Below are 27,918 nucleotides of genomic sequence, written 5' to 3'. Positions count from 1 at the left end.
GGACTACTACTTTATTCATCTTTTAAATCTAATCGAGAATCCGCAAATCTTTTGTTTGCAACTGATGGCATAGGCAGAGATATATTTAGAGCTACCATCTCTAAGCTTCGATTTCTCAATATACTTTCTTGTTTACGGTTCGACAATTCTGCTGATCGAAAGAAAAGAGTGATAAGTGACCCATTAGCAGCAATTTCAGAATTTTTTAATAAAATATTTGAGAATTGTAGAAAGAGTTACTCCATAGGCACTCATGCTTGTATCGACGAAATGTTAGTGCCATTTCGTGGCAGATGTAAGTTCAAAGTTTTTATGCCACAGAAACTGGCAAGTTATGGCTTAAAATTAATGGCCTTGACAGATGCACGTACACATTATCTTTCAAATGTCTATATTTATTATGAAAAGAACTCAGAGGGTGTTACACTTACAAACGCAGAAAAAAAGCTTTCAGTGCCAACTCAATTTCAATGCCAACTCAATCGGTATTGATTAAGCAATATTATAGAAGGAAGTAACAGAAACATTACTGCAGATAACTGGATCTCATCAATTCGAACTTTAAAGGAATTTACTTTCTTGTGTACTCTAAGAAAGAATAAAAAGGAAATCCCTTCAGAATTATTACCAAACAAAAACAGGCCAGTTGAGAGTTCCATTTATGGATTTACAAAAGATTTCTTCAATGCACCATAACAAAGGAAATAACCCAGTTACCAACAAGCCAGAAATGATTGCCGATTAAAATAACACAAAAGGAGGAGTTGATGAATTGGACAAAAAGTGTTCAATTTACTCGTGCAGTCGACGAACAGGACGTTGGCCTTTAGTGCTGTTAATGCATATATGTATTTTGAATCAATCTTCTCGTGATTACCGTGACATTTCAAGAGCTGATTATATAAAAACTCTTTGCTAGGAATTTAGTTATACCACATTTACAAAGGAGAGAGAACACAACAAAAGAATAACTCGTTCTTTACGGAATATTATCCATATGATATTGGGTCCTGGTTCTCTTCCTGAGCCGTTTGCAGAAAAAGTGGTGACGTCAAGTAAATTATGTTCCATTTGTCAGAACAAATTAAAAAGAAAAACCTTACACTGTTGCATATTACAGTCAGCAAAATTCATATTCATACACCCCATTTTTACATGTAAAATATTTTTTTTTCTATTAAATTATCAAAACTAAAAATCTGAATTTATACGTCAATTGTACTTAAGCAAATATGAAGCAATAGAATATAACTGTTTTACATTCCTAGTAAAGATTTTCCAGTAATTCGAAAAATTCAGTTGGCGTGAATGCAAAATTCGTATTCATACACTAAACGATAGTCTGCAAACTCACTATTCGTAGAAATTATGGTTAGCTAGATCAAATATTTTAGTTCCATGAAATATAGGCCCTATTCTTTTGTCATAAATTATGCATCATTTTGAATTTGATCTTCAACGAGAAAGTGTGTTTCTAAAATGCGCAGAAAAGGTTCGGAAGTTCCAAATGATATTCGACAATTGGCTTTAAATTTGCATCAAAACGGAAAATCTTTACGGGAAATTGGAAAAGTAATAAACCGAAGCCATGCAACAGTTCAGTATATAATTAATACATTTAAAAAGTATAAAACAGTGAAAAAAGGCGCCGAAATGAATGTAAAAACAAACTTTCACGCAGAAATGCGTCATTTTTAGTGAGAGAGGTACGTAAAGATCCAACAATTTCGGCACCAAAGTTAGCAAAAATGTTAACTGAATTCCAAGGCGTGACTGTAACAGCGCAGACCGTTCGTAACACTCTTCGAAAACGAAAAATAAGGAGCAGATCCGCTGCAAGAAAACCTTACATAAATGCAACGAACAGAATGAAGCGTTTAAGATTTGCCAGATTGTACAAAAATAAAGATTTTCGATTCTGGAGACGTGTAATATTCACAGATGAATCCAAATTTAATATTAAATATAGTGATGGAAGGGTAAAAGTATGGCGCGAGAAAAAATAAACGTCTTCATTACATAAACCTTTTGCCCACATTTAAGCACGGTGAGGGTTCCGTCATGTTCTGGGGATGTTTTGCTGCAGCTGGAGTAGGAAATCTTGTCCCCATCACAGGAATAATGAATGCCAAGAAATACATTGATATTTTAAAAGCAAATTTGAATCAAAGTGCAGATAAACTTGGATTGGGGGGTCGATACCTGTTTCAACAAGATAATGACCCCAAACATACTGCGCTTGATACTCGTCTTTGGATCTTGTACAATTGTCCATTTTACTTAAAAACACCACCGCAAAGCCCAGATATAAACCCTATTGAAAATTTATGGTCTATCGTTAAAAAAGGGTTGAAAAATTATAATATTAGGAATGAGAAACAACTAAAAGAAGCATTGCAAAAAGAGTGGAAGAAGATATCTCCGAAACTAACGAAAAATTTGGTGAAATCAATGCAACGACGATTGCACGCAGTTATTAAACAAAAAGGATATCCCACTAAATACAAATTTTAATTTATGCTATTGATTATATGTTTCAGTAAGGGATGTATGAATACGATTTTTGCGTTTGTTAATATTATACTTCTAGTTTTTATAGAAATATTATTTACTTTTATATAAAAAGCAATACATTTCGCATTCTGCTGTAATTTTTCATCCAAATCTAGTTTTTTCTTTCAAAATTGGCTTGAAAATTTATATTTTTACTGAAAAAATAGGGTGTATGAATACGAATTTTGCTGACTGTATGTAAAAAACCAATGTGTATGGGTTGTACCAAGCGCTTATGTGTAAACTGCACCACTAATGAAAATGACTAGTAATTTTGAAATTACACGTTAAGGCAGATCATTATTTTCTACAATATAAAAGACATAAGGATTTACTCTTTTATAATAATAAACATATTAGGCTGTGAAAAAAGCCATTTAATTTTCTGTTAAGTTTTTATTTATTTGTGTATGAACATGTTAAGAATACATCCATTTTTGCTTGTATGAAAAAGAGTATTGAAATAAACTTACAATTTTTTAAAGAAATTCAAAAGTTTAATATTTGTCTTTAGGAATTCTGTTTTTGAAAGTAGTATATTTTAGTTTATTTAAATAAAAAATCATTGAAATACAAAAACGATGACCAAATTAAAAGAAACAAAATGGTGTAAAATTACCTACCACCTCTACACATATTTCACATAATGTCACCTCATAAGTTAAAGGTTATTCGTTGGGGCATCGAATTTACTAAATTTTCAAGTACGGTTATATCAATAGCTGCCCATTTCTCAACAATGGCTTCTTTTAATTCATTTAAACTATAAAATTTTCGCCCAATTTTCGTAGTAATATCCAATTTCCGCAAATAATATACTTACATAAGTTCACTTTCAAGGAGATCCGTATACATTTGTGAATCAATCCGACCATGTACAAAGCAAATCGCAGACTTTTCCATTGAGCTAAAAGCTGCACATGTCCTTGAGGGATGTTCACCTAACGGTTGTACGTATCACCTAAAACTAATGAAGATAGATATACGGTTAAATATATACATACATACATATCGTCACCTGAAATGCACAATAACGTATCATCAAAAAATTCAAAATTGAGTATCTTATTGATTACGTTTCACTGCTTCAAATTATATCCATACATATGTAAGTATATATGTACATTCATAATATTACATACGTCCAACATTTTCAGGTTCTGCCCTCAGATATAAACCAGTTTTAACCAATATTAAATTAAGAAATAAAACTCTAATTTGGCAAAAGGGATCGCAGTAGCCAGGGGCATGTGTGGGAAAAAAAATTTTTAAAAGCGGGCATTGCCCCCCTCTAATAAGTTTAATGTGCATATGTATCTCCTAAACCACTAAAGCTATAATAATGAATTTCACCCGGCACGAATATTACAAGAACTCCTACCGATACGAAAATGGTTGAAAACCGATAAAAATCGCGGTCACTCCCGATATAACGATACCGTTCCAAACTACTAAAAGCACGATAAATTAATAAATAAATAGGCAAGAGATATTAAATTTTACTACCGAGATGAAATGAGAGAGCTTGAGGGCAGCCGGTGTGGAAATTGGACGATGGGCATGGCACTCATATCTTGGGACCCGACCGACCGATTTCGACAAAATTTAGCACTTATCTTATCATATTCCTGTATCACATTGCGATGGACGGAATTGGACTACAGCCACGCCTACTTCACATATAAAATATTTTTAAATTTCATTTGATTTCACCTTCCACACAAATCAAGAAGTAAGTAATAATTCCTTTAAATCGAACAAAAACTGTTTAAACAAGACCTGGGTAATATCAAGTACTAGTACGACTTGTAACAAGTACATTTTAAAGGAATTGTACTGGTACTGGTACTGGCATTCCCAAAATATTCAAGTACAAGTACAAGTACAAGTAATTAAAAAATACATGAAATTTTAACAAATACTTGAAAGCATTTGAAAAGAATTGAAAAATGTACTTGAATCTATTTTTCAATTCTTTTCAAGTACATTCAATTACTTACAATTGTGAAACCAATATCTAAAAGAAATAACACAAATAAATGACATTTTTATATTTTTTACATGTCGCCTGTAGTGGATATTATCCGTGCGATTCTGTACTGTGTTACAGTATCAAGTTTCTAAATTTGAGATTTCAAGTTAGAGACAATTTTTGAGACTTGAGACGATTTTGCTATTCTGTAAGTGACAGTCACAAAATCTATTACATTTCATTATTCAGAGATGTTTTTATACTTGAATGAAAATAAATATGTGGATAACAAATATTAAATTTTCTATAAGATCGTCAAAAAACATAATTATCAATAAAAACAAAAATATATGTTGACTTTGTTTCATAATATTTATGAAATTTATGTAAAATTGATTTATTTTTAACCTTTTCGTGTTTAAGTTGCTAACAAAATATAAAAAAACGACAATCGATTAATTTATATGATGATCTCTATTCAGTATATTCAAAATGGCAGCAAGAGGTCTTTTTAATTTGTGACCTGCTAACTATTAGGTCTCAAATTTTAGTCAATATTTTGAGACTAACGCTAGAGACTGTTTAGTGAATAGTAACTAGTCTCAAATTGAGACTTTACCTCAAAATGTCTCAAATAGAGACTAGAGACTGGTTACAGAATCCCGCTATATGTTTATACCAGCATGTAAATGTCAGAGTGGTAATTTTGACATGTGATTGCTAACACTAAATTTTGACAACAAAACAAACGTGTTTTTGCGAAAACGAAAGTAAAATCGAATACTCAACGCGAAAATTCTCGCAACCACAGTCCAGGTCTGATATTTTTTAAAATATTCATGAAATTGTGATAATAATTGTAAGAATTTAGTACTGTCTTCAAGTTTGGAAAATGATTTTTCTGCTGATGATGAAATGGCCGACCCAACCTATTCGCTAGAAAGGCCGTCCAGGAAGCAGAGACTGGCGTTAGAAACACCAACAATGTCCAAAAAAACTCGCCTATCAACTGTTCTTCCTGTGATACTTGGACCAAAATTTTATTCGGACCTGAAAGAAGTTGGTTAAACATGTATCTGGTATTGTTTTGCATTTGGTTTTCAGTGTTTTTGTTAGTTTTTCCAGGTACATACATATGTATAGTGGCGGAAAAAAGTATAGGCACACTACATTTTGACAAAATTTGAATATTTTCTTTTATGTTAAATTTGCTTGTTTAAAGTTTATTAATTTTTTTTAATACATCTCAACTGCTAATAAAAACCATAAGTTCCGAATTGCAAACTTTGTGCAAAATAAAGCAAAATTCTGCAAAGTTTCATCTAAATTTTAAACTGTTTTATTACAATTTTTAGAAAAAAATTGTGGTATGCAGTTTTTTAGTCCATTCAATTTAAATATAATAATGTGCAAGTTTGAATTTTCTGAAAAATTACGCTGATTTTTTATAAATTTTTCCGCCACTGTACATATGTAGATAGGTAGATAGAGAATGTAGAAATATTTGGAAGCATTAACAAAGTTAAATATGTTATGTAAGAAAGTAAATAGCTCTATGATATTTTTCTAAATATTTGTCTTCATTGCAGGCGTTCGGTCTGGATAAAGTCAACTTATCCGCGAAGTGTGTTGAATGTGGTCGCGTCATAAAGGGATCCAGAGAGTTACCTCCAATTTCGTAAAGCATTTACGAGTTCGTCATCGCGAAATACACGAAGAGTACCGATTTCTGAAGGTATTTGCACTTACATATACAGTCGTGTCCGGATATAGTGAACTAATTATTGCAAGACATGTTTTCGATTGTTTACTATTTAGAATACTGTATGTAAAAATTAAGATTTTCACTATATCGAGACGTTCACTATTTATGGAGTTCACTATATGTATATTGGTTTCTTTAATAACATAATAAAAAATAATTGACGTTATTACAGACGGGTAGTCTCGGAAATCGAACTTTACAGGACGTGTTCGACAAAAATTTGGTAGACGCGATTGTCGACTCGGGTTTACCTGCCTCATTACTTGACAGGCCAAAATTTCTGAAGGCATTGACTTTATATGTGCCTGGTCTTAAAGTAATGACTAGGAAAACCCTGAGGACAAAATTGGAGGGTGAGAATGTCAGAATGGTTGACAAAATAAAGTCAGAGATGGAAAATATTAATTATTTTTGTACAACCGCTGACATATGCTCGTGCACTAACCGAAACTTCTTTGGATATACGTGTCACTGGTTGACAGAAAAACTGGAGCGAAATTAAACCAGACACTTTATTTGCAACATACAGAGGTAATAAGTTTTGAACAACCGGTTTATTCAAAAATATATTTTGTTTTTTCTCCAGATATTTGGAAAATGCAATGGTTTGTGGAAGAAGTGCAAGTGGCTTTGCTTGTACCCGTAGTAACGCGTTAGAATTCATTGTATGATGCGGTCAAGCGGTTACTCGCGTATAAAGCAAAGTTGAATGATTTGTGTCAAGAATTTGACTTGGCAAAATTTACCGTAGGAGACTTCACTTATCTGGAACAATATACGCTGCTGCTGGAGCTAATTGCAAATATTCTGGATGACCTGCAGGAGGAGGTTAATGTTAAATATGGTTGTTTCTTACCCAGTCTTTTGACTCTGAGTAATAAGTTGATGAAATTAAGTATGTATATCTGAAGATATACCAAATCTCAACTCTGTTGCGATGATGTTGGATCAAAAGCTGAGGAAAAGATTTGAACCATATTTTACTTTGGCCCCGTCAGCAGATATTGCAATAGCTGCAGCTGTATTGACTCCAGATGTGAAGACCGACTGGATCGAGGCGTTGCAGGACACACTTCCGCCTTCATCAACCACAGGGTGATTAAAAGCATTAGGGAGGCCCTAAGAAAAAACAACCATGCTTTAGAAGCGATTTCTAAAATATTGGGTTGTCCTCCAAGGCAAAGATCGCAGTATGACTTCAAACGTGCCGGTAAGAATGTATCTATTCATTTTTATTCTGGGTTTTTACACATGTCTTTATTGTTTTAGGTGATGGTCAAGACACAAATGCCACCGCGTCAGCTCCACAAAGTGTTGATGTGAGAGCTGCGATAGCAAACCAATACTACAGTTATTTAAATGACCAATCGATGACTGATAGTACCTGGGACCGATATCCATTGCTGAAGGAGGCATTTGTGAAATTCAATACCCTGCCACGGCCAACATCGGCACCTGTTGAACGTCTTTTTTCATTTGCGGGGATAAAAAATCGCCCAAGGAGAGGTTCATTGACAGACTTTTCTTTTGAAATGTTTGTTCTAATGAAAGCAAATTCCAAGTGTTTGTGAGTGTTTTTTGTTGAATTATTGTTAATTTTTAATTTTTTTTTTGTTGAATTGTTAATTTACAATTTTGTTTTTTGTTGAATTATTGTTAATTCATAATTTTGTTTTCTGGTGAATTACTGTTACTTTATACTTATATTTTTTTATTTTGAATTATTGTTTATTTTTGTTGTAAATGAAATTGAATTATTCATTTGTGTTTAATTTGAAGTGCTTATTCAATATTTATTTTAAATTTGAACAATGAATTGCATATTGTTAAATAAAAATAATGAACAATATATAAGAAATATAAAAATGTCATTTATTTGTGTTATTTCTTTTAGATATTGGTTTCAAAATTGTAAGTAATTGAAAGTACTTGAAAAAAATTGAAAATAGATTCTAGAACATTTTTCAATTCTTTTCAAGTACTTTCAATTCTTTTCAAATACTTTCAAATATTTGTTAAAATTTCAAGTATTTTTCAATTACTGCTACTTGTAATTATACTTCTACTTGAAAATTCTGAAAGTACTTAGTACATACTAAGTACTTCAAGATAAAAATTAAAGTATTTAAGTACGTACTAGCACCATAACTACTCAGTATTACACAGGTCTGGTTTAAACCCGTAGATTTCGAATATGTGGACCCCAGTCTCTATAGTTGACGCTTCACCGAAAATACCGGTCAATGCGGGAAATATTATTCACTGACATAGTATCCTGTATTAATTTGTTGCCCTAAATACATACATACTGTAGGAAGACCGATTCGTTTCGTGTAGGAATAATGGGATGCCCAACTTATTCCAGTGTGAGAGCGCCTCAAAATAAGCGTTTTTTATAACATTTTGCATTGTGGCCAGATCGAACGAAATAAGAATTTTTGGGCATTTAAATAAAAATGCCCAATTGCACTTTCCACACCACCCAGGAGGTATGCAAAACGGCGCGTTACCGAAGTTAGTTTTGGGTGCTCGGTTCCCCTTTAGGCCTATATCACCCATTAAAAATTTATTTACATAAAAAAAAACAAAACGATAAATGAATACATATAACGACAAAAACAAAACAATAACAATTCATGTAAAAAATATACATATAAAAATATCACAGCATAATAACAAATAACATATATACATACATATATACAAATGCCTACATTTAAATCCCAAATTCTAATTTTTGTTAAAAAAAATTGCTTTCTAATTTTAGAGCCTCTTAATCCTACCTGTTTAAAAAATTTTTACTTTTTTATATCGTAAGTTTGAGTTCGCATATTGTAACCACTAAAAAATAAAAAAAAAAATTGAAACCTATAGGTGTGAAACACACAAAATTTTATTTTTAAAATTAGGGACAGAAAGGTCTTTATTTAAAAATTTAGTTAAAAAATATATTCTAATTCTAATAAAAAGGGCTATAACTATTTTTGGGTCACAACTATCACAACACAAAAAGGGCCTAACATCTTTCATTTTATTAAAAAGAATATCTCCTATTCCTATTTTATGACAATTACTGTCGAATTCTTCTAAAAATCTGGATTCCAAAATTTTTACAAATGCAATAAAATCCTCAGGCGGCTTCACTAAATTGCATTTGTCTATATCTAATTTCATCTCCTAAATATGGTAAAGGCAGGGAACATGTGTGCAGTTTGAAAATTTTTAAATAAAAATAGCCGCAAAAGTAGCTAAATGCATTTTCTTTCAAAAAATTAATTTCTAAACTACTATCTAATGTTATTGATCTAACGAGGGAGTGTTCAGGCCTTGGTAGAACTTGAAAATCCTGCAAAGAAAGGTCATTCAATAGTGAATAATTACACACATTACGTAGAACATTATTACTATGTTCCGAAATTACTGTAGCATCAGGTTCTAAAGGCAGCTCACAGTTTCCTTTTGTTACGACGTTTACGTAACGTAAGCCCCACGATTTCCTAAACAAACTAGAGAACATATAGGGCGTTACTCTAGTACCTCCTCTGCTTCGAATCTGACAAAAAAATGTTCTAAACTGTCCTGACATAGTCGTCTCGTCTTCAGGTACGGAAAACCTGAGTGTGAAAAAATCGCCACAATCGTAATAGTCCATTTTTTTTTTGTGAATTTGTTCGAAATGGCTTGATAAGAGTGGTCAGCAATGGATAAGCAGAATCTCCTGCTGTAACAAAGTTTTACAAAGTACTTTCGGATGGAAAATATTGGCCATTGAGAAGAAGAAAAAAGTGAGCCTTCCTGAGTGGAGAGAGCACTAGTACGTAACATGCTAACTAACTGGGCCTTTAAACTCTCTATTTTCCTGATCTAACTTTATTTTCAAAACCCTATTCTCTTCCCTCAATTTCTTCTTCTTTTCCGTACCTGCTGTCAGACCCCTACCTGTTTGCGCGGCCTTATCAAAATTAAGAGATATATCCTCCTCCAAAAATGGAAGAGGCTCTAAAATTTCATTTTCAGTATCATTTTCAATAATTGGAAAAAGCTGCTTTGATGCATTTTGTGCATTTGAGACAGCTTCTTCAACTAGGGGAGCAAAATCTTCAAAACCCAATAAAATTGTATTTTTTACATCAGAATTTGGGACGTTAAATGTAGGCTCAACTTTTAGATTTATAACGGGAACGGCCCCCGAACGCAATCGCTTTTCAAGGCGCATTTTTGCCGAAAAATGCCGCTCACAAGCAAAAATATGTTTACGTGTTTTATCGGAAACACCTAAACGGTTGAGCCAACATTTACGCCTATTTAAAAGAAAAAGAAAGAATATAAAAATATAAAATAACTACATATGTATGTACATACATATATTACATACTATAGTGCAAAAATACCACGCATATAAATTTATCTATTCAAATGAACCGGTATATTCGTTACATTTAAATGTTTAAAAAATTAAATTTCAAAATATCGAAATTTATCGAAACTTTTTACACTTTTTTTCCGACTTAATTCAATTTAATTATTTAAATTATATAATTAAATATTATCTAAATAGTAGTATCAAATTTACAGTGTAAATATTTAAACGAACCCGTATTAACGTTACATTTATATATTTAAGAAATTAAATTTCAAAATATCGAAATGTATCGATAATTATATTACACTTCTTCTGTTTTTTTTAAATATTGTAACACCGGATTTTTATTATTTATTGCACTATATCACTTTTTGCACTATTTATAGTCTATTAAAATTACTTACCGTTCGAGATCCGATCCCTTGTTGGGAAATCTAAATACTGTATTTCCCTCGCTGCACCCCACAATGCACTTCTTCCACATTGGTGTTTTCGGCATTTTCGCTGTAAATTAATATGGGATTTATATATAATTATGTACGCAAATTACTTTTATGGTACTTACGTTTATATTTGCTGATTATATTTATTATGATTTATACTCGTATATGTATTTAAACAATTCTCATTCACACTTGTTCTTCACTACTTCACTTTTTACTAATTCTTTTTTCTGCGAAGAAACGATGGCCGTTACGAATTCCTCCATTCTAATATTATTTCGGCGGGATTTCAATCCGGCCGTCTCTTTTCTTTCAATTGCGAAACGTCAAAACCTACCCAATCCAGTCAACTGTCAAAGTTCGGTAGGTGAGCGGCTCTCACATTTCCAGTGACAGGAGAGTTGGGCATCCCATTATTCCTGGTTTCGTGGTTGCGTCCGAACTAACTATTCTTTATTTTTTCTCACTTTCATATCGCCAGTTACAAGTTTTAAAATTTACATCAGGGTTGCTTATTCAAGTAACATTAAAATAAGGTATGATACAAATTCAAAAATACAACAGGATTGCTTATTCAAGTAACATCAAAATATGGTTACGATACAACATAATACAGTAATCACATTTACATTGCTACAATATATGTATGTCTATCTTCCATTTTTTCTGGATCGTTGTGACAAGTGTATAAATTTGATCATCTGAATCCGCAACTCCTGCGTCTATTATAATAATTATAACACTAACTTCTTTCAAATTAGGTATTGATGGGCCAGCTACTTCCTGGTTATATTTGTGTCTATATACATACACTTACGTACAAAGTTTTGGACCAGTGGGTTTTGGTTTCTTGACTGACAACAACAACATGATGCTGTACCACATAATAGAAACCGTTAACTTTTAATGTGAAATATAGTCTTGCGTAGTGTAATTACTAAAATTCAGTAAAATGCGAGCGGAAACGACAGCAGAGGAGCGAAAAATTATTCTGCCAACAAAAGATATGCAGAAATTGGTGAAATAACGAAGTTAAGTCGTTTTACCATTCGGAACATAATCAAGCATTTTAAAGATGTCCGTTGTCTCCAGAGTTGCGAACGTTCAGGTCGTCCGCGCAAATTTAGTTCTAGAGATGAGGCATAAGTATGTGGTACGTAAAATAAAAAAAAAACCCAAACTGACTTTAACAAAACTTACTGCTGACCTCAGGGAAGAATTAAATAAACATATGCATCCGAAAGCAGTGCAGCGGGTGCTTATTCGTAACGGGTACAATTCCAGAATAGCTCGAAAAAAACCTCTTATCAGCTTAGGGATGTATGGCGGCCTTAGTATTTGTTGCTGGAGTAATGGACTAAACTTTACATATGAACATATTGAAAGAAAACTTGCAAGAAAAGGTTCGTATCCAGCTCTCAAGTAACTGCTCAAGAAAAAAAAACATTATTTCTCCAAGTAATTTTGATAGCTGGTTGCGCATTGTGAATGATCCACAATAGAAGAGCAAGAGAGAATAAACAAAGAAAATAAACTTTATGCGTAATATGTATGTATGTATGTACATATGTGTGTAGTAACATAAATATTTTCACTGCGATTTTAGGAATGTTGTTGATGATTTGTAAGTTTTATACAACATTTCAAAATGAAACAAACTTCATAATAATGATTTTAACTAATTTAGGATGAATTTAACGATTGAAATAAATACATACATATGTATGTATGTCGATAAAAAATATTAAGTTTTCTATAACATAGTCAAAAAACATAATTACCAATAAAAATAAAAATAAGTATATGTAGACTTTGTTTCATAATATTTACGAAATTTAGGTAAAACTGATTTATTTTTAACCTTTTCGTGTTTGAGTTGCTTACAAACCATAAAAAAACGACAATTGATTAATATCTATTTCTATTCAGTATATTCAAAATGACAAACAAGAGTTCATTTTATGAACCTATGAGGTAACAAATTTGAGACAATATATTTGTGACTAGCGCTAGAGACTGTGTAGTGAATAGTAACTAGTCACAAATTAACAATTTACCTCAAAATGTCTCAAACAGTGACCAGAGACTGCTAATAACTCTCGCAAAACGAATTCGTGCAAAGACTGAATTTGTTATAGGGACAAGAAACTCTTCAAACTAATTGGAAATACTTACATACATTTATTATACATTCTCAATAATTCACAAAAAAAAATGAAAATTTAGCACTGTGTTTTCAATATATCAGAAGGAAGTTTACTCTTTACTACGTACATATGTATGTATATTCACAAAAACTCAACAATATTTGCGAAACTCTACCAAAGGAGAATAGTGATAGCGTACAATTTTCATTTGCCAAATTAAAAAACTACGTAGCTGCCAGACCAACGAGAAGTAAACATATGTATCTCGGAAGATGTTATGCAATATACAGCAAACAATAATCCAGTTGGAACATAGAATATGACTTTGTTCGTCCTGAATACGTGTTCTTAATTCTTTGAGGGTGCCAAAGCGTTCTTTTAGAATCCCAAAGCAATGTTCAATCCTCACGAGATATCTGCTATGACGCAAGTTGAATGCTTTACGCTTTGAATAGTCCATTTTTTGTGAATTTGTTCGAAATGGCTTGATAAGAGTGGTCAGCAATGGATAAGCAGAATCTCCTGCTGGCCATTGAGAAGAAGAAAAAAGTGAGCCTTCCTGAGTGGAGAGAGCACTAGTACGTAACATGCGAGCATCGTGTAGACTATCAAAGTGTCCCGCTACTACATGCCGAATCCTTAACTGTTAATCGCATACAACTTGTGCCTTTATGGAATAGATTCGGCTTTTTGAAAAATAACTGGTGCTTCTGCAAGTTTCAATTCAGTACCATCAATATACCCTATGCAATGCGGCAGCTCATTCTACGTTGCTTTAACGGTATTTTGTCTTTCATTGGTATCAGGCCAAGTGATATATCTAGATTTTAACTCCAAAATTGACGAAAATACTCTCTTTGTAATCTTGTAAAGCGTTTCACTATCTCCAACACCAAACAGTGTAGCTACTTTCAGAATCGCCGCACTTTCACCCGATGAACCCAAACGATATAAGGTTATAGCTAACTGCATTTCTACTGAAAATTGCCTAATGGATTGAGCGTTGTTAAACTGTGTACTATCTTTGATCAAGGACAATAGCAACGCAAATTGATCTCTTGAGACTCGGAGCATTTGTTGGTAACGTCCTTCGTCTAAATAGTCACGAACATTAGTCCTCCATTCCAAACACTTAGGCACATTTTGATAATTTCCGCGATGGTTCGATAAGATAATTGTAAAACTTTCATCCAACTCATCCCTAGTTTTCCAATAGCTATTGTCGTCTAAAAAGTTCAAATTTTTGATTTCTTAAAGCTTAAAAAAGTGAAATAAACACTTACCATCAAGATGTAGTAATATATTAGAAGCAGCTTCTTCAATTATAAAATGAACAAGTTTTTGTTTCTCAGAAGTTTGTGGCATTTTTAAAAAATAGATTCGTTAATCTTTCGCAACTTGTTTTGTTTTGTTATTTTTTCAATCACAATGTTCGTTAAACGAGTCATGCGCAATAAACATTCACAAAAGTTTTGCATAATAGTCATTCACAATAAATTTACCGAATCAGCCTTTCATATATCACTAGATTCTGCAATGGGTGCTCTCGTGCTCTTGTATATTTCGGTATAGTATTTTTGCAATCTGCAATCTTGCAAGAGCAAGAGAATACCCCTATAGTGAATTGCCCTTATATTTTAAATAGAAATTATAAAATCTATTTAAAATTTACTTAAGTCACAGAAATAAGCCAGCAAATTCCAGCTTTAAACAAATTTAACGTTAAAAAATGTAGCAAATAACTTTTGACCACCTAAACGCAGCCGCGGTCAACATTTAAATGAAATTATCTTCAAAAGGTAAGTGTCATGAACCAATCTAACGTTTCCAATAAAGAACCGATGAGATTTTGCAAATTTTATGCGTTTTTGTTTAAAAAAAAGTTATCAAGCTCTTAAAAAATCACCCGATATTTTAAATAGAAATAAAATCTATTTAAAATTTACCTTCCTAAACAATTTAACGTTAAAAAATGTATTTAAGTAAAATTACAGCTAGCACAAGGTTGCAATTATATTTTTACGTGTCATTGTACGAAAATGTTTTAGTCTGACATACTTAAGTATTTTACAGCCATTGCAAATAACTATCTGCGTGTGTTTGCTGTTGTGCCGTTGAACCAAGAGGAAAATTCTGCAATTCCTGCGCCGTTCAAGGGTTTTGCAAGAGCATTAACTACTTACATATGTACTTATATTAATTTGTGTAATCGAAGCACGTCCGAAATGAAATGACCGCATGAATGATATAACAACATAATAATTTGGCAGCACAATCACCATCTTAAAAAATTTCAATCGCCTTTAACTTTTATCGAATCTACAAATTTGTTACAAAAACTGTGAAAAAAGAGCCGGTCGACCGATTTTGTGCACTTCACATAAACCACCTACTGAAAAAGTCGAGCAAAGCCTAAAGATTTAAGGGGCTATACCAGTGTGACACTTTCAAAAAAAAATTTTTTTTTTTTGCTTTTTCGATAGTTTATATATTCAAAAATATCCTGTGAAATCGGTGAGGTCGTACCTTAAATAGTTTTTGGATGGCAGCGTTCTAAAGAGCGACCGCTCAGAAGTGCAAACATGTATAAGTGAAACTTCAAACGCGTTTTTCTCGAAGCGACATTTTTCAAAATTGCTGACATTATAACTCAACGAGAAATTGACCGATCGACTTCAAATTAAAACTGAATATAGCTGAATACATTTGCTATACAATAGACTACGATCTTTTTGATTGGTTGAAAATTGTCAATTTGGCATTAAAAAAAACGACCATTTTTTTCGTAAAAAACGATTTTTTCATTCAAAATTACGCCATTTTCTTAACTGAATACAAAAAGTTCAAAAATTACACCATTTTAACGAACTAGGAGATGGTCATTTTGTGTAAATCTGCAGTTGAAAGGGTTTGAAAGACTTTTATTAATATTTTGAAATTTTTCAGAAAATATATTTAAATTTAATAAACATTTTGAATTTTTTTGTTTCAGCTACTCAATCGACCGGAATCATGCCAGCAGTTAAGGCACTTTTTTTTCGGCACTTCCGCAGACAGCCCATAATTCCGTTATTTTTCAACATTTTTGAAAAAAAAAATTTTTTTAATATAGCCAAAAATATACCTTTTACATCCATAGAATGTCGAAACATTCAATCTAGTACTTTCTTTTAAAAAAATTCACGAAAATCGCCTAATTTTTCATGCGTCACACTGGTATAGCCCCTTAATGTGGATAGGTGAACCCGTTCTTAAGTCAAAAAATTTCAGCGAAAAGTGGCATAAATATGATGCACTTGTATGTACACCCACAAACAATTATATTATAAACACACTCGTATGGGCACCTACAAGTAAATTAATTAATCAAGCCCACGCACTTAAATGAGCACCCACAAGAAGATCCCATTATTATTTAATTTGACGGCCGCAAATTTGATGGTCTCCAACTCATGCTCGACAAAGAACGCTCATTTGCGTACTGACCACAGTATATACAGTAGATAACCTTTTCGTGGTAGCTTTCTGAGGGGTGAATAGCGGCCATCTTGGATTTTCAGAGGTAGCTGTATATATTGAGGCAGAAAATACTTAGCAAATTTATTTCATTAAATAATAAAAGCTATAAATGTTGTTGCTTAATATAAAAGGAAATTATTTATTAATGTTATATATTTACTAATAGGTGATTTAAATGCCATAGTATGCAATATTTCGCCCATAAAAATATCATTTACTGATATTCAGATATTCTTTTTGTAGTGAGTTCTTAATAACAAAATTCAGCCCTGTTTTTAGATTTCTCGGTGGTGAGTTTTCTTCTGAATGTATTTGTTTACATTTGAAACGAACCATAATAATAAATAATTGTAAAAAATGCAAATTTGTGGACTTTAATTTGTAATAGTAAACGAACTTTTTAATAAAGCTTAGTCAATAACGACTTACGATCTTCGTCACCAGAAGATCTATAGTATATTTATGTATATTCGATCAAGGACTGTTAACTCGTTTCAGATTTAATTTATTGGCATATGTATTTATTCTTACTTTTTATTCCAACGAAATTAAACAAATTTTATTAACATTATAAATATTTTTAATAATTAATTTTTGAATCTTTAATATTTGCATTTTTCACACCACCACTGAGGTTTGCAATAAGGCGTGTTACCGACATTTTTTAGGTGTTCGGTTCCCCGGTAGGCCAATTTTCACCTTTTCAACTTAAAATAAAAATAATTAAAAATTTACATAAAAATTTAAATAAAAATATTGCACAAAATAATTCAATAACATTTTTGAGCTCCCACAATAGATGCATCCATTCTATAACTCTATTAAATATGTTAAAATATAGAAACTAACTTTTAGAGGGGGGAGGAAGTTACCTATGTGAAATGCACAAAAATTTGATGTGTGGAAAGTGAGGGCTGGCTGGCTGTCTATTAAAAATTCTTAAAGAAAAATAAGTTCTAATTCTTATAAAAAGGTATTTTAAAACGTCGAGTTGTGAATTTTCGCAGCAATAAAAAGGCTCTACATCTCCCATCATACCATGTAATTTTTTTGAAAATCCTACAAGATGACAACAAGAATCAAAATTGTCATTCAATATTGCATCAAGTTTTTTCCAAAAATCTATGAAGGCTTCAGGACTTTTCACCAGATTTTACGAATCGTACACTTTTTCTTTTGTAAAAGTGAATGCGTCTTCAGGGATCTGATCATTTTCAAAAAGTGGCAAAGATTGGGAACAATTATGCAATTTAAAATATTCACAATACATAAGTATAACCACTAAAATATGCAAATGAATTTCGCTGTAGGAAATCGCTTTCAATTACATCGATTTCGATACAATTCCTAACATTATAGGGGCTATCTAAGAACGGCTATCCTGAGTCAAAGGGTCATTAATACCCTTTCAAGGGTATTGAAAGAAAATAGCTCTAAATCTCTACCCTGCAGAGATTCACAATTGCCACGTGTCACAAATTTGACATGTCTAAGGCCCCAAGATTATCGGAAAAGGTCAGAAAACATAGAAGGAGTTGTTCTTGTGTTCAATCCTCCCCCTTTCCTAATCTGTCCGAAGTAGTGTTCTAGTTCGTCTTGGCAAAGCCCTCTTGTCTTGATATATTCAAATCCCTCCCGGGACAATATGCGCCACAATCGTCTTAAACTGCTTATGTTCAGAAGCCAACCTCTAATAAACGAAAAAATTGTGATATCTCGACCAAACTTATCACAAACAGTGATAGAGTTAAGTGCTTCTTCGGCTTCTACTAAAAACTTTATTTGATCTAAGCTGCCCGAAAAGGGTTCACCATATTTTTTTTAATGCTCCGAGGCACTTACTATTAAAAATATTGAAGAGTTGGTCGAAAAACAATACAAACTCCGCGGTATTTAAAAAGGTTTGGGACTGAGATGTATTTAAGTGACCCGTTGTATACATGGCTAACATTGCGCTAGCAACTATGTTGCTACAGACTTGGGCAGCTAAGCGTACATTAATTTTTTGAAAAGTACTGGGCTTTAAATGTGCGGAAGTCAATTTTGGCGCACACGAATATCACGTTGTGAATCCTGTTCATGGAAATGAACTACATATACTTATCTTTCCAATCTACAGAACGCCCACGAAATTGTATATGGTTTTTGAAGTTTTCAGTACAATTTCTCGTACTCTTTAACAGGTGAAGAGAATCATAAACGAACACGATTTCTTCACCATTAACTTCAAAATAGGGCCTATCTGTATTTTAACAAAATTAACAAAATTGGATCCTTGATCACAGACTAATTGACAGGTATGAAGACCTATTCCCTGGAGTTTCTCAATCACTTCAAAAACATACTTTCGAACCACATCCCCTTTACAAGAATTATGGAGGAAAAAGTATGCAACTGGTTGAGACCAGGAGTTGCCTCCAGTGCCTTGAGCCATTACTGTAAAAACACTGTTGGCTATCCTGGACGTGCGATTTTCATCCCCATAGTCCTCCAAACCTACTATAAAATCCCTATATCTATCATATTTCAAATGAGTTTTCAATGACATTTCATCACAACACAATGAAATGTATTTCTCCTCATTACTAAAGCCTCGGCTACGCAACTCCAGGGTTTTAATGCTGCAAATTGAGCATCCAGGATTTCTTGGCCAACCTTTTATAAATTTTGAAAGAGTGGTTGTAGAAGGCCAATGAAAAAGGGGTCGCAAATATCTATAGGCCAAAGGAGATGTGAATTTTACTCCAAATTGATATAGTCTTCATAGTTTTACCATATCTGTGACCTGCGGGGCTGCGAAAAGTATTTTTTAAACTATTTTTGACACATATTGCGAGATGTGGTTGTAATTTGAAATAAATCTCATCAATTTGATTGAAGTAATATTGTTTTGATTAATTAAATAATCTCTTTGGGCTTTTAGCTCTAATAGTAGGAGAGCCTGGAGTTCTAAATTTGCAGTTACTGGAGCATCATGGGGACGAACTGGATTGTCAAGATAACGTTTAAAAAAATAGAAAGTCTTGGTCAAGTTTTCCATTTTAGTGGGGGAAGATCGGGTGATTATTTTCAAAACTGTAAAAAAAACCAATCACAAAAAAATACGCAAGCGCGTCAGTCATTTAAGATAATCTGACAATTACATATGTATGTATGTACATTAGGGTGATTCAAAAAATTTTTTTTTTTTTTTTCAATTGGTACTCGCAAAAATAGGTTCCTAGACACCTCTAAGAAAGCCTCTCCAAATATGAGTTTTTAATTGTAACGGGAAGGTCCTCCGCCTAACGGTTTTCTATTTTTTCTTATTATCAGATAGAAAAATTTATATCTCGCTTCCAACTACTTGAAAAAATATCTTGTTAATTAGGTTTTGTAGGAAATTGAATGCTCTAAAATATGGTCTCTTATGATTTTTTCGTAAACCCAACCGTTTAAAAGATATTAACAGTTAAAGTTTGATTATTTTTGAGAAATTTTTTTATTTCTTATTAATTTTATAACTCAATAAAAAAAAATTATTATGAATAGATTTTTGGAGAGGTATTCTTAGAGGTGTCTAGGAACCTATTTTTCAGAGTATCAAACGAAAAAAAAAATTTTTTTTTTTGATCCACCTTAATATGCATTGATGTTTGACGATGAATATCTCGTAAACGCTTAACTTAATCGAAAAATCATAGTAGACCATTTTTATAGAGCAGTAAATTTCCTACAAAACTATGTGTTTTATCATTCATAATAATTTTTTTTCATTGAGTTATAAAATTAATAAGAAATAAAGAATTTTTCCAAAAATAGTCAAATTTCAACCGTTAATATCTTTTAAACGGTTGGGTTTACGAAAAAATCATAAGAGACCATATTTTAGAGCATTCAATTTCCTACAAAACCTAATTAACAAGATATTTTTTCAAGTAGTTGGAAGCGAGATATAAATTTTTCTATCTGATAATAAGAAAAAATAGAAAACCGTTAGGCGGAGGACCTTCCCGTTACAATTAAAAACTCATATTTGGAGAGGCTTTCTTAGAGGTGTCTAGGAACCTATTTTTGCGAGTACCAATTGAAAAAAAAAAAAATTTTTTTTGAATCACCCTAATGTACATACTTATGTAGAGGGATATCGTTAATCTGACGATTTAAAATTGCAAAATAGAAAACGTCATTGAAACAAATTTTCAAGTTTATTTTTCTTAAAAAAAAATGGATTTATTTCAGTAGTTTCTTTTAAATTATAATAACAGTGAATAGGTTGTCAATTAATTCTTTGCAAAATGTAAACATTAGTTAAACTTGTAACGAAAACTTATAAAGTATAACATTTATGGTTCTAATATTTGGTGTGGCGTTCCTTGGAATCCAAGACTGCATTCAGGCGACGAGGCATGGAATGTATAAGACCATTCATGTCATAATACTTCGGTATTTTCTTCCATTCCTTTTTAATTGCTTTTATTAAGGCGTTTTTATATGTCGGTCCCCGTTTAGCCACCTTCTTCTTTAATAAAGACCACAAATTTTCGATGGGGTTTAGGCCAGGACTCTGGGCAGGAGTGTCGATCTCTTTGCTGCAGTTATACAGCAGCCAGGTCCTGCAAAGGAGCGATTTGTGTTTGGGGTCGTTGTCCTGATAGAGTTTATATTGCAGTTTATTTGGATTCTGAGGGCTAACGAACCCAAAATCCAGGACGCTTTTTATTAATTCATTTTTTAAAATGTCCAAATAAAATTCTTTGGTCATTACATCATTAAATATACGAAGCTCTCCAACGCCTTTGGATGAAATACATCCCCAAACCATTACAGAAAGTTTGCCAAACTTTACTGTTGGTACGATATTTTTTTGTTTAAAGGCTGTTTTGGGCTTTCTCCAGACTTTGCTGGGCCCGTCATAATAGTACAACATTATTTTAGTTTCATCACAAAAAATAACGTCGTCCCGTACCTTGCCGGCTTGTTAACATTGGCAATAGAAAAGTTTAGCCGCCGATCGATGTTGATCGCAGAAAGCATAGGTTTATTTCTGGCTACGTGTTATGAGTACTTGTGAATGTTGAGAACATGGGGATGTTCGAGTCTCAATCACTGCGGCAATATTGCAAAGCATCACATTCGATGCAAAAATGTGGCAACTTTTGCAAATGTCAAACATTCGAGCAACTCAAATTTTGACATTTCTTGCGCGCAAAAGTGACTAAATCGGCATCAGCGAAATTCATGATGGATGATATGAGGTAAGCGAAATCGCTCTTTATTTTTGTTAATAACTAATTATTATTATTAGTTATGTATATTAATGAATAATATTATACTATTTTTTATTCTAAATATCAATTCCAGCCCGGAGCTAAGTCACAATTTCACCAAGCAACAACTCCACAAATCGACATCAGCGAAATTCATCATGGAAGATATGAGGTAAGCGAAATCGCTCTTTATTTTTGTTAATAACTAATTATTATTATTAGTTATGTATATTAATGAATAATATTATACTATTTTTTATAATAAATATCAATTCCAGCCCGAAGCTAAGTCACAACTTCACCAAGCTCCTAGTGAGATGCCGGCTCGAAATGGAGCACGAATTTTCTGCGGGGAAACGTAAAAAGTTAGGGTATTGCTATAAAAATGAGATTTCAACTTTTAATATTGTAAAAAAGTAAATAGTTTAAAAATTTGCTTACCTCTCTTCTTCGGTCACCATTGTATTGAACAAGTGCATCAACAATGTTATAGCCCTGACAGACGACAGCGCTAATATGCATTAGCGGGCTTAAGTTACATTTATTTGCGCATTTAACCCATGTGAATGCAAGTTTGTAATGCACAAGAATTTCGTGCATTTGGCTGAATTTAGTAGGCAACATTGGTTAAAAATGACAGATTTTTGCTATTGTTTGACAGATGTCGCTTGAAATCTGCCGCCTTGTTTGTTTTTACAGCTTCAGAGGTAAACAGTTTTTATATTGCTAATTAAATTATGTGCAAGTATATTAACAAAAACTAATTTTAATATTCTTCACTTTTTTACACACTTTCATTTCACTTTTTGTTTTAATAAATAAACAAATTTCACTATCAGCTGTCCAAATGCACAAGTCTGCCGTCTGTCACCATAAAATTTCAATGCGCATTAGCGTTGCTTAAGGCGCATTAATTTTGCTCGTCTGTCAGGGCTATTAGTGATGCGCGGATTTCTTTTTTTGCGCATTTATCGGGCAGGGTTGCCATACGATACATTGCCAAAGTTTGTGCAACTGCGTTTGGGAATGTGCTATACTGTTCGAATACAAAGCAAAATACGTTTAGGAAGTCAGCCATACAAAGGTTCCAATCAAAAATGCTTAGAACAATCACGTGTTCACCATGGTACATGCGCAATAAAAATATCCGTAAAGACCTTAGTATTTCTATGGTAAAGAAATAAGTAGAAGACAGCAGAATTAAATAAATGTATGTACATATGTATATCTAAACTCAGAGATCACCCAAACCCTTTGACTAATGCTTTGGTACATTCCTGTGTTCGAACACGCCTTAAAAGAAGAGATATGCCTGCCTACTAAAGGGCAACGTATCACCAAAGCAGCGCAAACACTTGCTTGAGCTTGTCTAGTTTTTTTTTAAATAGATTTAAGATTTTATAACTTATTGTTAGGCTTTTGAAACAAAAAGCAGATTCAATAATTCAATAAATAAAAAGAAGCTGCAAGAAAAAACGTTAACTTCGGCTGCACCGAAGCTACTATACTCTTCACAGGTGCACTTCTTTTAGTAACTAAGTGTTCAGTTTGTATGGAAGCTATATGCTATAGTAATTCGATTTGAATAATTTTATCGGAGATTACATTGTTGCCTTGGAAAAAAATCTATACCAAATTTGGTGAAGATACATTGTCAAATGTGAAAGTTTTCCATACACGAACTTGATTCCGATCGTTCAGTTTGTATGGTAGCTATATGCTATAGTTAACCGATCTGACCAATTTCTTCGGAGATTACATTGTTGCCTTAGAAAATAATCTATACCAAATTTAGTGAAGATACATTGTCAAATGTGAAAGTTTTCCATACAAGAACTTGATTCCGATCGTTCAGTTTATATGGCAGCTACATGTTATAGTGGTCCGATATCGGCCGTTCCGACAAATGAGCAGCTTCTTGAAGAGAAAATGACGTTCGCAAAATTTTAAAAGGATATCTTAAAAACTGAGGTACTAGTTCGTATATATACAGACGGACGGACGGACGGACGGACGGACATGGTTAAATCGACTCAGCTCAACATACTCATCATTTATATATATACTTTATAGGGTCCCCGACGCTTCTTTCTGGGTGTTACAAACATCGTGACAAACTTAATATACCCTGTTCAGGGTATAAAAAAAAAGGTTTGGGGTATCTATCTGCAATAGTTTGACCGTTTAGCTTTTGAAAGTCTACATCCATTCTACTTATGTTTACGTTTCCCTTGTTCATCGTTAACTTTTTAGCAACTGTTCAAATGGGTGAATTGTATGGACTTTTACGTGGTTGGATTGTTTCATTTTCTAAAAGTTTATTTATTTCTTTGTTTATAAAATCATTATCAGATATAGGATACGGATGTTGTTTTGTCCAGATAGGATCTTCAGATTTCGTCCTAACTGTAGCTTGTACAGTGGTAGTAAAAGGTATTATTGAGTTAGTGTCTTCATTTAGTTACATAATTTTTTTAAATTTCAGATCTATACATATTTCTCATCGCTTACTGTATAATTTATGTTTTGCAAAATCTCCCTTTCTTTCTTGGCCCTATATTTATAGCTGAGCTTCGAAAAGGTTAATCTCTGCTTTGACTGTTCTGAGTCCCTGTTCGCACAGACACATATAAAATTCTTCTAATGCAACAGTTTCAAAAAATGTATGGATTATCTAATACTGATACTATTTTTTTGGATTTATTTTTTGTGGTGGTTATACGAGTAGTACGATACGCGCGCGTCAACAGGACAAGAGAGTTGATCGTGTGATGTGTGGTCCTATATATTAATAGCAGCGGGCGCCCTCAAGCCTAAAGTGCTGAACATAGAGCGCGATAAGACACGGCCAGGAATAAAGGAATGTTCAACTTATTCCAGTGTGAGAGCTCTTCAAAATTAGCGTTTTTTATAACATTTTCCATTATGGCCAGATTGAACAAAATAACAATTTTTGGGCATTTATCAGCCCAACACCCAACATTTAGTACGAATAAAAATTACTAAATAGTGGTTATTTATAATATGGAGAAACTATTTAAATCTAAAGAATATTAGAACAACTGACTTTTGTCCTTTCAATACCCAATAAAAGGATTTAAGCTTTTTAGCTCTCAATCATTAAATGTTTTTAATCATTTTCCATTGAAAATAAAACTATGATGCTTCAAATTACAAAACGTTTCATCAAATACCTTTAAATTTCACAAATTTATTTAATTTTCATTGTTTTACATTTTTTATAAGTGGTCGTTAACGATGCAACAAATCCCTCCGTTTAGATATCTTTTTGGTAAGATTTCAATCTGGCCACCGCTCGTTTCCAATTGCTAAACGTCAAAACCTCCTGAACTCGATCAACTGTCAAAGTTCAGGAGGTTTTGACGTTTAGGAATTTTTTTCTCACTTCCAGTGAGAGAGGAGTTGGACATCTCTTTATCTCTGACACGGCAGCACGACAGTGAACTGTAAATGGCGTCGGGTATCCTTCTACGTGAACATTTGTAAGACTGTAAATGGCGTCGGGAATCCTTCTACATGAACATTTGTAGGAAGCCAGCGACATAGCAGTGGCCGGCATGACACAAAATAACACAGCTGTCCATTTTGCATGTACACAATTTCTTTGTGGCCATACTAATACCTTGCACTTTAATGAAATTTTAAAATTTTGTTTAAAGTGAAATTTTTTATGCAAAAAATAAGTAAATAGGTCAATTTATCTGTTTTAAATTATCAATTGTTATTACAAATTATATTAACGTCAGGTTTGTTAGAGCTTTGAATAATTTTACATATTAGTGGCATCACTTCTCTCAACTCCACTATCGTCCTACTGTCGTTGTCAAATATAAGAATATTTTGAAGTTAGCGAGAGCGACAACTGTCGGCCTGGAGTTGTCGCTTTCAGTCTGTCGCGCTCTTTGTGTTCAGCACTTAACGGTTAACTATGTATTCCTTGTTTCGTTTTGTGTCGTATTCGTTTCAGCGTTGCTTGTAAGCCAGGCGCAGCTCAAAGTGTAAACACAATGGCTACGACAGACTGCAAACTACATCTGTCAAATATTAAAATACACACGTTCTTATGGGCAGTGTTATTTTGACAGCTGCACGACTACACGACTGCAGGCCGACAGTTGTCGTTCTCGCTAACTTCAATATCCTCCTATTTTTGCCAACGACAGTACGACGACAGTAGAGTTGACAGTAGAATGGAAGATAGGAAGAGGAGGTAGAGTGGTGATGCCACTAATATGTAAAATGTAAAATTATTCACAGCTCTAACAAACTTGATGTTATTTTACAAATAAAAGCATAAAATAGCTATATTATTGCTCTATTATATCATTTGTAATAGCAATTGATAATTTAAAGCAAAAATATTTACCTATTTACTTATTTTTTGCATAAAAAATTTCACTTTGAACAAAATATTAAAATTTCATTGAAGTGAAAGGTATTAGTATGGCCATAACGAAATTGTGTACATGCAAAATGGACAACTGCGTTGTTTTGTGTACATGCCGGCCATTGTGTTGTTGTTGCTTCTCAAAATGTACATGTAGTAAGATGAACAACGACGTTTTCAGTTCACTGTCGTGCCGCTGCAGTCTGTCGTAGCCATTGTGTTTACACTTTCACTTTCTGACATGATGTTGCCATATTCTGTTAAAAGTTGAAATATAATAATATAATATATTGTGGCTCGTCCCACAAGTACTCCCCTTCTTGGAGAACGTTATCAAAATTATTGATAATCTAGGAAGATGATTAGCAGTTCAGCGGAATCTAACGCGTCCTTTGGATGACGGTGTAGATAAGTTGGAATCAGATTCAGAAGGGCGGTATGATGGCGACGAACATCGAGATGTCCCAGGTTCAGATGACTCTGGTGAAGTTAATGTAGTAAGCGTAGTATTGTGGTCATCGTCGCGGCTGTGATCACTCTCGTTGAGCTTATCGTCGAGAAGTATGTAGATAAACAGGCTTTAGTCGGTCTATCGAAACTGTAGTGTTTTCGGCTCTGACGTTTACAATGAAATATTTTTCATACTTTGAAATGACTCGGTGAGGTCCTTCATAAGGAGAAGTAAACACGTGGCAGGAGTTGCGCCAAGATCTTCCTTCCAAGCGGCGCTAATGCAAAGAAGAACGATGGGTAGCATGTCGACCCATGAGCTGTTTTCGTGATAACGAATGGCATCTTTCAAGTGACGGTGGAGACGTTCCACCATTCCATTGGACTGCGGATTTATATGCTCACTGCCGAGGAGAAGAGCGAGAGCGTTAAAGAGTTGGCCCTTAAACTGAGTTCCTTGGTTCGTTGTGATTTGTAATGGTACACCTTAACGGCATATCCATCCAGCAAAAAGTGTGCGGGCCACACATTCGGCGTCGATACTATCAATGGGAAATGCCTCTGGAAACCTGGTGAAACGATTGATGATTGTCAAGCAGTAGCGATACCCCTTTGAAGGTACGTATAGACCAATGATGTCGAAACGTCTTGCGCGGCTTAGAAAGTTTTGGATTGTTGATAAAACATGGCGAGATACCTTATTTCGTTGGCAAGCTAGGGCTCGGGCCCACAAACGGTAGTCGCGGTTAATGCTGGGTCAAACGTATCGTTGCGTCAATTATTTGGCAGAGGCTCGAGCTCCGGGATGACTAATGCTGTGGAAAGCGTCAGACATTTTCTTCTTCAGCGCGGTGGGAACGTATGGACGAATAATATCGGTCGAAACGTCGCAGTAAATTGGTTTTTTGCAGCCTGGAATCTTGACTGGTCGCCAGTTTAGTGAATCGTCTTTTTCCCTTCATATTCTTGGCTGAAGTTCCTCGTCCTCAGCTTGTGCTTGAGCAAGTTCGTTTGAAGATTCTGCCGTTGAAATTTCTTCGATACGAGAA

At 33.5% G+C, this 27,918-nt stretch overlaps 1 long non-coding RNA gene across 1 annotated transcript; it reads left to right on the top strand.

Moving 5' to 3' along the window:
- Positions 1-5,072: 5,072 nt before the first annotated feature.
- On the top strand, positions 5,073-6,448 carry LOC126766452 (uncharacterized). Its single transcript, XR_007668873.1, has 3 exons — positions 5,073-5,341; positions 5,397-5,584; positions 6,115-6,448. It is a non-coding gene; the product is annotated as an uncharacterized LOC126766452 (long non-coding RNA).
- The last annotated feature ends 21,470 nt before the right edge of the window (positions 6,449-27,918 follow it).

The sequence above is a fragment of the Bactrocera neohumeralis genome, unplaced genomic scaffold (assembly GCF_024586455.1).
Source record: "Bactrocera neohumeralis isolate Rockhampton unplaced genomic scaffold, APGP_CSIRO_Bneo_wtdbg2-racon-allhic-juicebox.fasta_v2 ctg1263, whole genome shotgun sequence".
Taxonomy (NCBI): domain Eukaryota; kingdom Metazoa; phylum Arthropoda; class Insecta; order Diptera; family Tephritidae; genus Bactrocera; species Bactrocera neohumeralis.
Note: the sequence above shows the minus strand (reverse complement) of the source record. Positions and strands in the feature narration are given on the sequence as shown.